The sequence below is a fragment of the Lissotriton helveticus genome, chromosome 10, assembly GCF_964261635.1.
Source record: "Lissotriton helveticus chromosome 10, aLisHel1.1, whole genome shotgun sequence".
NCBI classification, from domain to species: Eukaryota; Metazoa; Chordata; class Amphibia; order Caudata; family Salamandridae; genus Lissotriton; species Lissotriton helveticus.
Genome location: NC_136071.1, coordinates 922056262 through 922074219, shown reverse-complemented (window position 1 = coordinate 922074219; position 17958 = coordinate 922056262). Strand labels below are relative to the sequence as shown.

Below are 17958 nucleotides of genomic sequence, written 5' to 3'. Positions count from 1 at the left end.
CGACGCAACCAGACCACCATGACAGACCCAACAAGAGCTGGTCTGTCCACCGACCTGAAGATAGTGTCCATGAACGTTAAAGGACTTAACCACCCGGTCAAACGAAGGAAAATCCTGGATCACCTGGCCAAACTAAAAGGAGATGTGTACATGCTCCAAGAGACCAAGCTCTCGAAAGAAGAAGCGAAACTACTCAAAGCTAGATGGATAGGGGAAGTACTCTGCTCGCCGGCAAAAGGGAAGAAAAGAGGAGTCATAACGATCCTGAGCAAGAGGGCCAATCTAATAACACAAGCAGCGGACGCAGACGAAGACGGCCGCATGCTCATAGCAAGCGTCCAGAGAGGTAGCAACAGAATCCACATGGTCAACATTTACGGTCCCAACTCGGAAGACAAACAATTCTGGCAGGGAGTGAACAGCAAGCTATCCAACCTCCCCCAAGAAGACCTCCTGATCACAGCTGGGGACATGAACAAGACCATGGACCAGGCAACAGACAGACACCCAAACAGACCAAGCCACAACTCCAACAACAACAGCAACACCCTGAAAGACCTATGCGCTAAACAGCACCTGGCAGACCCGTGGAGGCTCCAACACCCGACGGCGCGCGAGTACACCTTCTACTCACACCCACACAACTCCTACAGCAGGATTGACTATATACTGATGTCCAGCACACACACGCACCTCATAGAAGAGACGGAAATAGCTCCAATCACCATCTCGGACCACGCTCACATAACACTCACTCTAAGTGGGAAACACAACGAAAACCCAACGAGGAGATGGAGGCTGAACGATGACATCCTCCAGCATGGAGAGAACGTCAAAGAAATTGAAGCTGCAATCAAAGAATACCTCGAGCACAACGATAATGGCGAAGTAGGGAAAGACACCGTTTGGGACGCCCTCAAAGCGACACTAAGGGGGAAACTGATAAACATCAAGGCCAGGATGAACAGAGGGAGGAACAAGAAAATCCTTGAGCTCGAGGAGGAAATAACAGCACTGGAGAGGGGCCACTGCGCAAACATAACGGATAAGAACACGCTCACCCTGCTCACAAAAAAGAAATATGAACTGAACAAGATCTTAAGCGAAAGAGCGGGGTCCAGGCTGAAGAAGTTCAAGTCAGTTAACCTATTCGCAGCAAACAAAGCAGGGAAGCAGCTGGCGTCCTACTTAAAGGCGAAACAGAGGCAACACACGATAGCAGCAATAACTGATCGAACGAACACATCTCAAACAACTAACAAAGGAATACTAGAGGTCTTCAGACAATTCTACCAAGAGCTGTACACTGAGGACCAAACGCTAAGCACGGATGCAGGACTAGATCTGCTCAGAAACACCAACCTGCCGAAACTCAAGGAGACGGAGAGGGAGTCGCTCGAAGCCGACATATCGGAAGAAGAGATTGGAACAGCCATATGCCAACTGAAACGCAACAAGGCGCCAGGGCCGGATGGTTACTCCGCAGCATTCTACAAAACCTTCAGCGAACACATTAAAACGCTGATGGCACAAACGTACTCCACATGCATCCAGAACGGGAAGATGACGGAGTCCATGTGCGAAGCCAACATCACCATAATTCCGAAGGAGGGGAAAGACCCACAATATCCCCAGAACTACAGACCAATATCGCTAATTAACGTCGACTGCAAAATCTACGCGAAGGTCTTAGCCAATAGATTAAACAGGATTCTGCCAGACATCATCCACACCTCACAAGTGGGGTACATCAAAAACAGACTATCGCAGGACAACACAAGGCTACTGTGCCATCTAATCAACCACACAGCAAGTAGCAACGAACAGGCGGTCATGATAGCGCTGGATGCGGAGAAAGCTTTCGACAGAGTTTCGTGGCCCTTCTTGAGGAACTGCATGGGAGCTTTTGGCCTAGGCGGGAAGTACACGGCAATGGTCATGGCCCTATACAACAAACCGAAAGCAAAAATAGTGGTAAACGGGAGCGCCTCCGAAACGCTCACGCTGGGAAGAGGCACCAGACAGGGATGCCCTCTCTCCCCCGGACTCTTCCTGCTCGCTCTAGAACCCCTGCTAGCCAGAATCAGGGACGACACAGAGATAACAGGCGTCACGTTCAAGAAGAAGACCGTCAAACTAGCGGCGTACGCCGACGACATCCTAATCACAACAGCAAACCCCGCCACGTCAATAAAAGCGCTGATGGCCACAATAGGGAAATACGCGGAAGCCTCAGGCTACAAGCTCAATAAGGAGAAATCGGAGTGCAAGCCAATGAATGTCCACACCACAAGAGAAGTCCTAGGCGAATCTGGCCTGGCATGGCAGACGAAACCACTAAAATATCTAGGTCTCCACTTTGGGAGAGACCTCACATTAACGCTACAACACAACGAAGACCTCACGCTGAAAAAGATAAAAGAGAGGCTGGAGTTATGGTCACCAAAGTACATTAGCTGGTGGGGGCGAATTGAAACGATCAAAATGATGATAACACCGGCGATAAACTACACGCTAACAATGCTACCACTCCCAATGACAGAGATATTCCACAAAAAACTGGACCAACTTATAAACATCTTCCTATGGAAAAACAAAAAACCAAGGATAAGCCTACAAAAACTACGATTGTCAAGGGACCTCGGAGGCCTCAACCTGGCAAACTTCAAGACATACCAAACGGCATGTCTGGCGAGACAGGGCATCGCCTGGATGGATGCCACACAAGCGTACATACCAGTATGGCTAGAGGTCGAGCAGGACATCCTAGGAGGGCTCAAGCCAATAGCACTCCTAACAGCGAACTGGCACCCACTTAAAGCCAACGCCATACTAAAACACACGAGAGAGGCCCTGCTGAAAGTGGACAGGCACATGGCGCAGAAGCTGAAAGGCACAGCATGGGAATCCATCTGGTTCAACACTAAAGTGACCTACCAGGGAGCGACATTGCATAATGACACTTGGATCGGGAAAGGCATCAGCACCCCCAGCCAAACAGAAACAAGGCAAAGACCGCTGACGTTTCAGAACCTACAGCAGCTACATGACCTCCCGAACCAAGAGCTCTACAACTTCCTAAAGATCAAGACAGCAATAACAAAGGCCAACCTATGCGGAGGAGAGCCGGGAATCATCAAATACCTGCAGCTCCTCAACTCAGCAGGTCACCAAACGGCAAAGATCTATAAGCTCCTAAGCCCATCCAAACTGGGGCAGAACAAAAAAGCCACTAATACATGGGAGACGCTCCTGGGCAGGCAACTGAATGAAACAGAACGAGCAAAAATGTGGAGCTCAGCGACAACAAACAAAATTACCCCACAGCTAGCGCAAACAAAATATTGGCTACTCCACAAGGCCTACTGGACGCCATCCAGGCTCCACAAGGTCGGCATCGCAGATTCAGACAAATGCTGGAACTGCCAGAAAGAAGAAGGCACCCTCGAGCACCTCATCTTCACCTGCGTGAAAGTCAAGAAGTTCTGGACACAAGTCAACACCTTCTTGAATGATATGCTCAAAACCGATCTGAAAATCAGCTTCGTGAGCCTGGCTACTGAGCACCTAACAGCGAACCTAAAAAGTCGAGAAGAGAGAGAACTCCTAGACCTACTCCTCACAGCAGCCCTTAAAATAATCCTCACGAACTGGAAAAACACAGCCAAAGCAAACTTCAAAACATGGATTAATTGGGTCACCTTCCTGAGAGGAGCCGACAACATTACGGGCAACTTCTCAAAAGAACATAAAGCCAAGCTACACATGTGGGACCCACTCGACGAGCACCTGAGGAAGACCCAGTAAAGGACAACCCCCCCCCCCCCCTCTTTCCTTTTTCCTCCTCTTTCTTTTCTCTTCCGGTGGAGGGAGAACAAACGCGCATCCACGAATGGACTGTTATAGATATGACCGCCATCATTGTACGCACACCTGTGTTATATATATATTTTTGTACGGCTTTCTTGGTATGCCAATAAAAAAAAAAATTCTAGATAAAAAAAAACAAAGCCAGGCTGCATCGGAGTGTCAGGTGGACGCTACCACATCCCAAAGCTGTTCTCAACAAAACGTCGAACGGAAGATAAACAACAGAGATTCAGTAGTCCATTGCAGACGGTGCTATGTAAATAAGTTTGTCCACGGTGATCAGTCATTGTTGTCCTTCTGTTGCCCAGAATCAATTATGTCTTTAAACACTGCCAATCAGTGAAATGTGAAGAATGAAGCTAATTTATTACGGGTTACGAATTACTTCTAAACACAGAGCAGCAAATGAAAATGGCAATCTGTCATAATAAAAACAGCAGAATCATGGACAGAAGATGTTCATGCGGAGGTACAATGCACTGGTTATTCATCTTTATAGGATAAAGCATCAGTAATTTAAGTGGGCCGGGTCCTGCCAGTGCTCAGCACTGGCAGTTCTAATTAGCAGGTGCTGAGACGGGTCCCTATCGGTCTCTCTATTTTTGCCCCCTCTCTCAGGGTGAAAAAAATCTGAGCTCTGTAGGAGTACCACTTTTCAAAGCCTTTGATGTATCTTCAGAGACTTGTTTTGGTTCTTTCACAGTCTCATCATTTCAGAACTGAAGCATTTTAAAATTATAAACAACAAAGCCATAGTTGTTTCTTATTTATTTTATGCAACCAACAACCATTACCAAAGCCAATAGTCCTGGCTTGCTGTAGGTATGATGATACTTGTAGTATCATATACCTGGATGCAATCACAAAAACAGCAAAATACCCAGCAGGCGGCACACTAAGCTAAACACAGATTTTAGCTTCAGTGCTTTTAAGCCACACCCTCATGTACATTAGCCACGCACCTTTGACAGACACACAGTTTTCTAATCCCACCTAAAACCCGGTTTTTCTCCACCATGCCGGAACCAATCTCGCAACTCCCTTTAAGTTCGCATTCAGAGTGTATTGTGCTTTGTGATGGCGAACACAAAGGGAAAGAGCATTTCTCACTAAAACCTGGAGAGGGTGATTCACACGCCTCTCTGGATCCTGTTGTGAGGTACATTAATTAATGCTAAGTGCTATTAATGTCTCCCATGTCCAGCTTTTCACACACTGCCTGCCACCCATACTACCTACCTCCTCCATGTCGCCCTGCCCACACAGAAATTGGTCCATAGAAACTGTCTTCCACGAGCACCAGAAGATACTTTTTTTTTAAATCTTGTATTTTAACTGATATAACCACCGAAGGTTCTGATTCTATATTCAAAACAGAGCTTTGGGCTATATTATTTCCTGCTGAAAGGCAATATTTCTCTCCATGTGTTCCCATACCTGGAGTGTTACGCAGTTTGGTGCTCACTTTCCCTCCATATTAAATAACAGTAGATGTTTCAGTACCCAGGCTAATATGCTGTATTGCTAAATACATATAAGGTCCGAAAGGCGAGACCAATGCATTGTAAATGCTTGTTTTACTGGCTTAATACATAGCCTTGGACCCCCATCTACACCTGTGGACATAGCAAAAAATCTTGGGGTCATTATAGATGGAAAGTTGAATTTTAAGACCCAAGTCTCTAAAGTAGTGTCGTCTTCATTTTATATGATTAAGACAATTAGGAAAGTCCTGCCTTTTATTCCTAAATCCTGTAGAAAATCAGTAGTGACTGCCCTAGTTTTGTCAAAACTTGATTATTGTAATAGTTTGTACATCAAGGTCCAGGCTGCCCTTCTCAGGAAGTTGCAGGCAGTACAAAATGCGGCTGCAATACTGATCCTGGATATTCCAAAAGTTCAATCGGTAAGAGCAGAAATAAGGAAACTTCACTGGCTGCCAGTCCGCCAGCAGATAAAATTAAAAACTCTCTGCATTGCACATAAGGCACTACATAGAGAAGGACCAAGGTTCTTAGAGAACCTGTTTAGTTGGTACTCCCCAAACAGAGTGCTGCGGTCAGCATATGTCTACCTTATGCAGCCAACCAGGACCCACAAGATGAACTGGAGTTGAAGGAGTCTAGCATTTAATGCCATCAAAGAATGGAGCTCCCTCCCGCTATATCTGAGAAAAATTACCCATCATTTAGAATTCAGGAAACAGCTTAAAACCTGGTTATTTTAGTAGTAGTATAGTTGAGATCAGTAGTATTTGGTCCGTTAGCGCCAAGACGCCTGACGGTATCCGTGCGCTGTACAAATTTCATTAACATTAACAGCAATATGCATTGGCAATGAGTGCCCAGAGTAGAAGCCCTGAAGGGTAAACAGACAACATATTCTCTTCCAGTAAAAAAAGGCATGTACAAAGTTGAACTATAGGAAAATTGAGGCATTTTCACATTGAAGTCTGGTTAGGAAGGTGATCCTTGCATTTCCTGACAAGAGTTGACAGCCCACCGCTTTCCATTTCACCATCCACCGCTGTCATAGATACAACCAGAATCGTGGATTTTTAAAGCGTTCAAAAAGAGAATCACTTTAAGTTGTCAAACAGGTCCCCTTGAAATGAATGGGGGATAAGACAGGTGACACTTGGTCACTTGCAGGGTGAGTTAAATCGAACCCTCTTGTGGATAAGGTCATGTGGGTCCTATGACCAAGTTCCAACAGTCGCTACTTTTGTTACATTACCCTGGGAGTCTGGTGCAGGGGTGACTTGGCTGTCCTTGGTACTGAACGGGATCCGAGGGAGCTTTCAAACTTGCAGCACTTTACAAAACCACACTTGGAGATAGAGTCCCACTCGACCAGTAGAGAGTAGAGGGTTTTGGGGTCCAAGGATCTATGTTCAACAGCTAGATTTCTTCTACCTTGCTCGGCGGTTCCGGGGGCAGAGGTGGCTGGCAGCTGTCAAACACTGGGGCAGACCACGCCAAAGATGCTTTACCATACACTCAAAAACTTCAGCTTCAGGTTTCAAGAATACATCAGTGGGGTCATAGTCGAGGTTGGTCTCTGTGAGGTGACTCGGGATGGAGATGGCATTCAAGGGGTTGATAACCGACCGGTGATCACCAATCCCTAGCTTTGCGGAATGTAGTTCACGGTTACTTCGGCAGCTAGAGGTCCACAGGAGTTGAGCAGTGGCTTGAAACTTGGTGAAAGCTTAGCTACCACTCCAGGCTTACAGGACACCATTCTCTTCAGGCTCACTCTTCACGGCCCAGCGGGTCACAATTCTTGTCATGCAGCATGTTGATTTTGCTGTGACTTGCAAAGGACTGATCCAAAAAATCCAAGGGCGTCTGCTTCGGTTTCTGGTGTTCACTGGAGTGCCTCTTGCTGGGGGCAATGAGCTTTTGCCACGGACACCAGTTGAACACTCAGTTCCAGTACAGGGTCTCTTCTGGGCACTTCCATGTCAGTCAGTCAGTCAGTCAGTCAGAATATCTTTATTCGACTTATTCAAAGTCATACAAAGAAACAAATGCAATTAAAACATGACATAAGAAACATAATTAGGTTTCCTAACATCTAAAAAACATCATACCCAGTATACATTATAAATACTATTTACACAGTTTAAAAAAGATACATTTATATTTAAAACAATACACATAATCTCATTAAGATAGGAAATCTTTTAGATCGGTGATTGGCCAGCAGCTTTCGCCCTAGAAGCTGCGACTAAAAAGTTTGCTAGACTAAACGTTGTGCATGGGTTTGTCATGAGCTGTAAATAGAGCAGCGCCGGGCGCACCTGTGTGAACCCTGCTTCTTTAAATAAAGGGAGCAAATATTTTTTCCTCTGCTCGTGATATAGACTACAAAACATGACAAAGTGCATTGTATCCTGCACGGAGAAATTGTCGCAACTGCAAGGGGCGGCTAGTTCTGGCTTCTGCCATCCCTTAAAAGAGCCTAGGTGGAAGTGAATAAGATTAAACCTAAGTTTAGTTAATAAAAACCTATGGTAAGGGATTGTTACAAAGCGAAGATAAGGTGCCAAATTAGGAGCGCTAACCAATAGGTAGTGAGCCCTGACTGCTGGTTTCTGCAGCTCAGATACCTCACGGCAGGCTTCCTTCCCTTCTTTGAATGCCTTTTTTATAAAGGCTATATCTTGGGCCCTAATATTCTCTGGACAGAGGAACAAATCTGGGCGACCCAAATCTTTGAATGATTTACTTAAATAAGCCAACCATGGGATTTTACTATAATTATCCATTGATTGGACATCCCTCAAAATTTTATGATTCAGTGGAAGATCAACATTTAACCACATTTTCAGCCACATGATCAATGGTGCTACACTCAATGAGTCCGACAAATATGGTAGGCCAACCTCCTTGTGGATAGAATAAGTTGGGGTTGACTGGGGCACAGAAAGGAGAGATCTTATGAATCTATTTTCTGCCCTCTGAATGGGGTCAAGATTTACATACCCCCACAGAGGAGATCCATATGAGGCAATGGCAACGGGTTTACTCTTATAGATCTTCAGCAACGCTTCCATGGGCCTGGCACCCAGCTTGCCAGCAAAACCCAAGAGTGCAGAAGCAGATCTAGTGACTGCCAGCCTTTTTGCACTTATCTGTGGACCCCAGGTGCCTTTTTGGTCGAACAAGACTCCCAGATAAGGGAATGTGGTTACTTCCGAAACAGGGATCCCACTACAGAAGAAAGATTTGTGTCTTCTCTTCGTACGCTCTCTGCCCATGACCATTGTGTGCGATTTGGACGCATTGACCATAAGGTCCAGATTTTCCATAAAAGAGCCAAAAGAGTTAAGAAGGACCTGTAGCCCAATACCCGTGCGGGCGATCAGCACGGCGTCATCCGCGTACAGGAGTGCCGGGATATGAACATCTCCTACACGTGGGACATCCGTGCCCAGGCCTCGCAGGTAAGCCCCCAGGCCGTTAATATAGATGGTGAAAAGCGTGGGGGCCAAGATGCAACCTTGCCGTACCCCTTTCAAGGATTTAAATAAAGGGGTACGCCTGCCGTTGTTGGAAACTCGAACGGCTGCAAAAAGCTCCTGATGCAGTGTGGCCATAAACATAACCAGGGCTTCGTCAATACCTAAATCCAGGAGGATCGACCATAGTTTGGACCTATTAACGAGATCGAAGGCCGAGGAGAGGTCCATGAATGCCAGATACACTGAACCCTCCTTAGCCAACGTGTACTTAGAGATGAGTAGATACAAATTAATGCATTGCTCAATTGTACCTTTACTCTCTCTAAAACCATATTGTAGTTCACACAACCCACCGCACCCCTCAACATTCTCCCTCAATCTTGATAAGAGGACTCTCCCCAAAATCTTTACGGTAGAGTCCAAAAGGGATATAGGCCTGTAGAATGCTGGGTCGTCCCGCTGCCCTTTATTTTTGTAAATGGGGACGATGGTAGATGTGGCCCATGATGCAGGAGCTGATTTCTCGTTAACAGCATTAAACACGTTGGACAACACCCTCGACCACATTTTAGGTGAAAACATAAAAAAAGTCGGCCGGAACTCCGTCGGGGCCAGGTGCCTTGTGTTTAGTGGTTTCCGCGAGTGCCTTTTCTACTTCTTGGGGGCTAAAAACAATTGGATGTACAGGCCCGTTGAGCAATAAGCCCCTGTCAATATGCTCATCAACAAAGTCACCCCCATATACATTTTTGAAAAAAGACAACCATTTATCCTCAGTAATCACACAATCCATTGGTAAATTGCTGTCCTCCGAAAAAAGGGGCTGCTTAATAAGTTCCCAGAATCTCCTGCTATCCTTCAACACCGCCGCCGAGAGGAGGTTATCCCATGTTTCACGTTTAATGGAATCTTTGCGGTTCTTTACTGCAGACTTATAAATTTTCCTAAGCCTCGCAATTTCCTCTTTTACTCTCGGGACAATTTTTAAAGCCCCCAACAAATCTCTGTGGGCCTTCGAACAAGCAGAATCAAACCATCGCTTGTGACCCTGAGCTCCCTGAAAGGGTTTAGCTAAAAGTTCGTTAGAAACCTGGACACATATTTCCTCATAGGCTGATACCATGAGGCTCCCTTGGGTGTCAGGGTTCTGACAGAGCTCAACCTGAGATTTAATCTTAGGGAAGCATTTTTTGTAGAAATTTTCCGGGATCACATTCGCCCATTTAACTCTTCTGTCTTGATCTGTAGTCCTCAAGGAATGGGCTGGTTTTATAATCGATGGTGATGCACCCATCTGGCTGCCCCACATCACTTCTAGTAGTACTGGATTATGATCACTGAAGTGGGTTACTATCGTGCTATATGCCGCAGTCAGAGTTAGGATGCCAAGAGAAACAAAAATATAATCTATCAGAGACCCATGGTGACTGCCGGTAAAAGTTGGCGTTCTCAGACCGAAATTAGGTTCATAGAGGTTGAAGTTTGCAAGTAAGTCCTCAAGCTCCTGACCCTCTACTGAATGTTCAAAATGAGGTGCTACTGGTGCGTCATCGTCATCTTCGCTGACTTCTATTTCCTTACAGGCTAAATTGCATAAGTGTATATTAAAATCACCTAGTAAAATTAACTCAGATGCAAAAGAGATATTCTGTAGGACTGAATTTAAAATACTATCTAAACTGGCAATATTACGCCCTTCATATGCGCTGTTCTCAGAGTTATAGAAGTTAACGTATAAGGTCCTACGGGTCTTATTGATGACCCTTTCAACAATCAGTATATTGTCAGATTCGGTCCTAATCTGCCTGTAACTTCCTTTTAGGTCCAAGGCGAAAAAAAGGGCCAGCCCACCTTTAGCCCTACCTATTCTGCTTGGGACAGCTGGGCTTATAAAGCTAGTGTATCCATCCCGCCAGATATTACTAGATGTGTCCCAAGTTTCTTGTAGGGCAATGATGTGGTGCTTTGAGATAAAGCTCCACCATACCGGGTCCTTACGTTTGGTGTTCAAACCTGCCACGTTCCAGCTTATAATCTTACATGACTCCCTACTAGTCATTAACTTGCTGCCACACTCTGATTCTCCAACCACTGCTGCCTGCGATGGTAAAGCCTCAGTGATTTTTGCTTGACGGCAAAGCTGTATGCCCACTCCACCCAAACCCTGGTTACGGCCAGACTCACCCCCAGATGAGGTTGCTTGCTGACCTAGAGTGGTAGATGGTTGGGGCTTAGTGGCTACATTAGGCATAAAAAAACTAAGGAAATCATCAATGCTTAAACCATCGCTACGAGAGTTTTGACTGGTCGAACTCACATTATTTTGGTCAATACCTGGTTCGAGTCAATCGCACGTGTTAAGGTCGGATAGGGGGCCAAACCTATTACCTGTAGTAAAGCCCCAAGCAGATGGGGTAGCTAACTGAGCCTGACCGTTATGAGCTAAATTCCACAAAGGATGTGGAGTAATCGGGTGAATCAAAGAAGGGTCCATTCTCTGCCACCGTGTTGGCATGATACCCCGTGCACTGTGATCGTACCCCAGTGCGCCAGGCCCCCACCCGTTGGTTCCCATCCCATACTGGTGAACCGGCCGAATATTTTCCTCATGCGGGTAAATGGGTCTTCCTGACTCTCGCTGTACTACAGGCGGGAACCGGTCGTTTGCATATCGCAGGCCCATTGGCCCTCCCCAGCTACTGTTGTTACTATACTTGTTCTGCCTGTTGATTTTATGTATGGTAGCGGGTTGAGGCTCGTTATAGAAAAAACCAAGAGTTAATGGGACTATGGAACCGTTGCGCCGCTGAGGTGGGAAGACATTGCTCAAGATTTCAGGAAGGACCTCGGCGTTTGTGAAATTTAGGATAACACAATCGCCTTGAAACTTTTTCGGCTTGCTGCCAATCCAAGGTACCCTCCTGGTCGAAACTATGTTTCCTGCCAATTTATCAAGCCCTTCTTGCGCCATATACATGTTATTTGAGAGCCAATGTATGGCTTTATCTTTGAGACCCTGATTTGACTCTGTTTTGTCTTTTAGCAGAGATGGAACATTAGCCAGCACCAAGACTACCGGTGAGGCCTCCGTGATAAATTGAACTGGGCTGGCCTCTTGATGGCTTACCACTGTTGCAGCAGTGGAGATGGTATGAGAGTCCCCGGTTACGCCATTCTGATCCGGAACAGTTAATGTTGATGATGAGGGTAGGGGTAACAACCCTTGTTGAGTGGGCTGTAAGTTATTATCAGTAGAAGGGGCCTCCTCATCCGTGGATATTAGGTCCGCGACGAGGGAAGATAAATTCTCTAGCTCCTTAGTCAAGTTACTATGAACCCCCCCAACTTTCTGACTTCGGCAGTTAATTTGTCCACTTTCCCGATCAGAGGTTTAATGATGGTCTTAATTTTGATATCTATCATATCTTGAAACCTGTTGAAGAGGTCATCATCGATAATGCGCTTGGACTCGTGATCGACCTCGCAATCTAAATATTTGCCCAAACGCCTGGAAGGAGGGGTGGCAGGCTTCTTCCTTCCCAATTGTTTCCCCCCTCGTTTTGCTGTTTGTTTCCTACATGCTCTAACAGCACGAATAGATGGTGGCTGGAGCTGGAGATCCTCTTCCGTGGCTTCTATCTGAATACTTGATTCAGAGATGACATTGTCTGATAGATCGATAAGATCTTCTCTATCTTCGCTATTCATGGCGGAATCAGAGACAATGGTGGCCTCCATGTGGTTGGCTAAAGGATTAGAGTCAGAATCAGCTGAGTTATGCTGTACACTTCCTGTCAGGGAATCGGACATAGCTGTACTTGCAGTGCTTGTAGGTGGGCTTTCTACAGGCAACACAGGTGATTGGCTTAGGCCCAAGGATTGCCTTCGTTTGCTGTAAATACTACTCACCACTTGAACCAGATATGAATCAAGAGTGTTCACAGGTTCAATAGGGGGTGGTACCAGTTTTTTCCCCATTCCTTAGACTCTTACTCTGAATGAACACCCGATCAAAACTAGTGTTAGAGATAGACCAGGTCAATAGCTGATCGTCGCAAGAAATACTATACATTTTGGAAGGGCTATGAAATGATAAGTAATAGATGTCTTCAGTAATATAATACGTGCCAAGTAACAGGCCGAAAACAGTACCTTTATTCCACACGATTATTTCCGGGAGATAGCCTTTCCTCGCCTTTCCGTGCCTCAGAGGGCCCGCCCTTTGCCCGGGCTTAGCCCCGGGCGTCCCGCTCGCGTCCCGCGACGCTGAGGGCTTGCAGCTTTGTAGAGCCCCTCCCGGCGCTTTTGCCGCGTCGGGGAACGCGCCGCCGCTGAGCCTGATGGGAAACGTAGTCCCAAGGCGGCGGCGCGGCTGGTGGCGGGATTCCGGTGTTGGTGGCTGGTCCAAACAGACTTTCTGTCCGAGCGCTCCCTCTCTCAGTCGCAGGCAGGTAAGGTACTGGACAAATTCTGCGTGTTTAGTGGCTCCATGTCCATGTCTCTCACTTCCATGTCCATTCTTCGCACAGTGGTTGGGGACAGCCCTGTTGTTGGGGAAAGAGTCTTGTCTGTGCCTTTGCTTGGATTCAAAGTCAGAACTGAGGTTCTAGTGTCAGAGGAACCCTTTAAATCCTAGTTTAGGGGGCGTTAAGGATGTTAAGGACAGTGGCCAATGGGCTACCTGTCCCTACTGCTAACCCGCCCCTGACATGACAACATCCTGTGGGTTATGTCACATTTCTACCCAAAGTCCTCAAATTTAGGGTCTTTCAACATTGCAGAACCCTTCCTTAGCTGTACAGATCTCCAATCCCACCCTAAAGGTGTGGCTAGCCTTTTGGAGGTGTCTGCCACCTTATGACCTCATTTTCCCACCTAACTGCATGGGCAGGGTAGAAGGGCTTTGTCCTCAAGTGGGGGGATAAGGAATTACACATTGAGGATGGTAAATCCTTTGAGGCTCGCCGCTTTGAAGACTGTAATCACTAGCTATCCTGGGAGGGACGAGGTGGGACCTTCTCCAGCCCAGGCCTTAGCCTCTGTCCTGGGGAAGTGCTGTCACATCCCACCAGGAGGGCAGGCTCTAGTCTTGGAGGCAAAAGGCTCAGGGAAGCCCGCCAAGGCACCGGGTCACTATATTCTGGGGGCACCCACTCAGGGTGCAACCCCTGTGCATGTCAGCTCACCCTCAACACAAGAATCTGGTTGAGGGTGAAAAAAGAATGGCGCTTGACACCAAACAACACAATACGGTCGTTCCAGAATGGAGCTGGCTATCTCGAGTTTTCTCGGGTAACCAGCCCATGTTACTCTATGGACCGCCAGTCACTTACATTAAAACCTTGCTTAACAAGGTTACTGCAGAGATATATATGTATAAACATATATATATCCACACCTTCAATATAATGCATTCTAACTCTGAGACTTAGCAGGACAACCTTAAGAGTGACATATTTATTTTAATGCAATGGTGTGGCTCTGCAGCACATGGTGTGTGTAGAGTCACTCTCGAGCAGAGAGGATGCGTCTGCACAGCTGCAATGGCAGACCTGCAAACATACTTTTACTTGGGTCACACAGGGTGGTACAATATAGTCCAGCATCTCTGGTGATCCCTTTGCCAACCTTGCCCTGGGTACCACTGGTAGATTATAAAAGGGACTTATAGGGGAAGAAAGTTCCTTGCCAATTAGGTGCACCAATTCATGTCACTTTTAGGGGAAAGAGCACATGCACTGGGGCCTGGTTAGCAGGACCGGTGAACTATCAGAGTCAAAACCAGCATCTAGCAGTCAAAAATAGGGAAAAAGATGGGGCGGATGTGCAAAGAAGCCCAGTTTGCAACAATTCACTCTTACTGGGTCTTGTCAGAACTTGACCTCTTTAATGGATTCCACTCATTCCTGACAACTCAAAGCTTCGGCTCAGACCTTTCATATCATCCCTGCCTTGAAGTTCTTACACTGGTTACCGAAGAAGCAACATATAGAATTTGTGATTCTGTGCCTCACCCACATAGATCTCAAGGCCCAGCATATGGATATGCCTATTGTGCTTTTTTACTCTTAGCTGCTGGTCAGGTGCCTAAGATTAGTATCACAAAACAAAAACGATTACAGGTCCCCATGATATTTCTACCAAATAACTATTAAGACTGCATCAATTACAATAAGTTGACTAGTTTGTGGAAAGGACCTACGCCATCAAAAAGTTAATTGTGACTATCCATCTGAAATGAAACATATATGTAAGACTTTCTGACACTCGCTATACACATTACAGTTTAAAGGATTTGTAGTAATTTGCCCTGTATTGCTTGAGGGTATGAATTATCAACAATGTCTGAACAAAAGCTTCTTATGAATAGGCCCCTAATTAAACAGCTATAAGTTCTTACACAACTCCATAACAGAGCCCACCAAGGTGCACACCGTACTCAGCAGTCCCTCCTCAGGACACTAGAATCTGTCAGCAGGGCAGAATATCACTGTCAATAAAACTGAAGATCCGAGAAACAGGAAGTAGGTCATATCACAACTGTCATTAAAACTGAAGGCTGTGGGTGAGTCACACACTAATAGATATGGAAGTGTGTTATGGATGACAGGAACCTCATGGGTAGCTCAACATATTTTTTCCGCTCCACATTGCTTTGTGTAAGCAACTAAGCATAAATGCATCTAATCTAAGTGCCTGTTGTATTGTTCATATATATTGTGTCTGACTTATATTCGCCCACAGTCCTTGGTATATTTTGCGCAAGGTGTGATGTGTGTCTTTGTGTGTGCTGATGATTGCAGAATAGTGTGGGTCTGGATCTATGTTGATGCAAGTTGGATTACAGAATGCAATAAAACAAGTCCTTCGTTTATAGCATACAAGAAAAGCCCTTTAATGCTAGAGACCATGCTATGCAACAAATGTCAGAAGTATTTCTATCCTACTTTGTTTCTTTTGAGTGGCCAAAAAGGGCACAAAAGTGGTTGACATCCCTCCCTCCTCCTACTTTTTTTGTTTTGTTTTTTATTGAGCAGAATTAACCATACCAATAGTTGTAGTTGATTTAAATAAGTAAAATATGATCTATCCTCTTAACTTATATCTAAGATCCCTTCCCCTCATTTCTCATCTCCTATAGATGTTTTTCCTCGCACACCTAACAAAGAGGGTACGATATACAAAATAAGCAGTAAAGTGCTGTGCAGAACCATTGTACCATAGCCCCTCACATTATAGATACATGCTGAAATAAAGTGCAGTGCATAATAACATTTTACCATTATTAAATAGCTAAATACCGCTTTTCCCAAAGCGGAGGAGCTAGTCCCTATACACATAGCATAAAGTGTAGTGGATAATAACAATTCAGATGTAAAACTTGAGAATTTTTCCCCGCTAAGTCACTCAACTCTTCCCATTGAATCCAAAGCGTTGGTCCTGCTTCTACCCATTTCTTAGTCTAAAAATTTCCAAACAGCTAAATATTTCCTAGTGGCCCCAACCCTCTTTGCATAAATTTCCTCAAAGGTTTTTGGTACAATCCATTTTTCTATACCAATCAAGTAGGGTTGGGATTTTTGATGTCAGGGAGGTGGCCACCAAAGCAGAGATCGCATCAAATGATTTCTCTCTTCTAGGGATTGAAGTATTCGATCTTTGTTTTATAAACCCAAATAATGCTATCTCTGGTTCTGGTTTAAGTTTTCTCCGTAAATTTTCATAAACAGCAGAGAACACTTCCTCCCAAAACTGGGTTAAAGATGGATAAGTAAGAAATATAGGAAGCCTGCTCCCCGGCCCGACTGTTGACAACGAAAACATCCTCTAGCTCGGGATACATCTTATGTAGGATAGCAGATATATAGTAGGACATCCAGTGGGATAAAAAAAACATTCTTTTAAAATTAGCAACTCTTAGTAGTTGGTGGCCCTGTAATGAGATCTTGTGCCACTCTAGTTCTGAGAACGTACATTGAGTTTCTTGGGGATTTCCCTGTTGGTCCCGCAACAATCTATACCGGTTCTCAACACCCCTTAATTTAACTCTAAAAGGAGCTGGCAATAGAGAGGCTGAGGCACTAAGGGGGAAAACACATTTCCTCACCAATTACATGATCTGAAGAAAGCTGAAAAAATACAAATTACAGCTGGTTCCACATCTAGTCTGAATCTCCTGCCATTTAATGGATCTCCTTGCAACCAGAAAATTACCTAGCTCCTTAAAGCCTTTACTTTCCCAAAAATCTTATCTGACTATTTCTGATAAAAAGGCCCTATGTTTTACACTCCACGAGTTTCAAAAATTCATAACTCCCTGTACTCGCCTTAGTATGGTAAAATAAATGTATTCCTGCTCCTAGCCCCTGCAGTGTCTTGTAGCGAGTCTTTTTCGGAAGTTTAACTGTTTTAATAAAGACTGAGGTACACGATTCTGCTTCCTGAAGCATCTTATCCATAAAGAAACTGTCAAAGATTCCTTACCATCTAGCATTCTGACCATTATATCCAACAAAGTTTCTCATAGTAAATACGAAACTCTGGAAGTGCAAGACCCCCTTGTCTGTTATCAAGCTGGAGGACAGGAAATCTTACTCTTGATGCTTTTTTATTTCAAATATATTGACGAATCATAACATCAAACTGCTTAAAATATGCAGTATTGATGTTAACCACTTGCGTGTTCAGTGTCATGCTGGGCATTTGCTCAGGACGGCCGGGGGCCGTCCGAACGCCGCCGATTCCCCAGCGTGGCACAAATTCCACGCCTGCACTCAATCAATCAATCAATCAATCAGAAATTTATAGAGCGCGCTACTCACCCGTTAGGGTCTCAAGGCGCTGGGGGGGAACGGGGCGCTGCTACTGCTCGAAGAACCAGGTCTTGAGGTGCTTCCTGAAGCTGAGGTGGTCCTGGTTCAGTCGTAGGTGAGTGGGGAGGGTGTTCCAGGTCTTTGCTGCTAGGTAGGAGAAGGATCTTCCTCCGGCGGTGGTTCTGCGGATCCGTGGGATGATGGCGAGGGCGAGGTTGGTGGAGGGGAGCTGGCGGATGGGTGTGTAGAACGTGAGTCGGCTGTTCAGGTATTCCGGGCCCATGTTGTGGAGTGCTTTGTGTGCGT

At 45.6% G+C, this 17958-nt stretch overlaps 1 protein-coding gene and 1 non-coding gene across 2 annotated transcripts in view; one reads left to right on the top strand and one right to left on the bottom strand.

Annotated features, from left to right (window-relative positions):
- Positions 1-17958, bottom strand: part of CUBN (cubilin) — a 1583269-nt gene that overhangs the window by 1203145 nt on the left and 362166 nt on the right. The gene's annotated exons all lie outside the window — the stretch shown is intronic.
- On the top strand, positions 4906-5037 carry LOC144786364 (small nucleolar RNA SNORA26). The gene has a single exon (XR_013602164.1). It is a non-coding gene; the product is annotated as a small nucleolar RNA SNORA26 (small nucleolar RNA).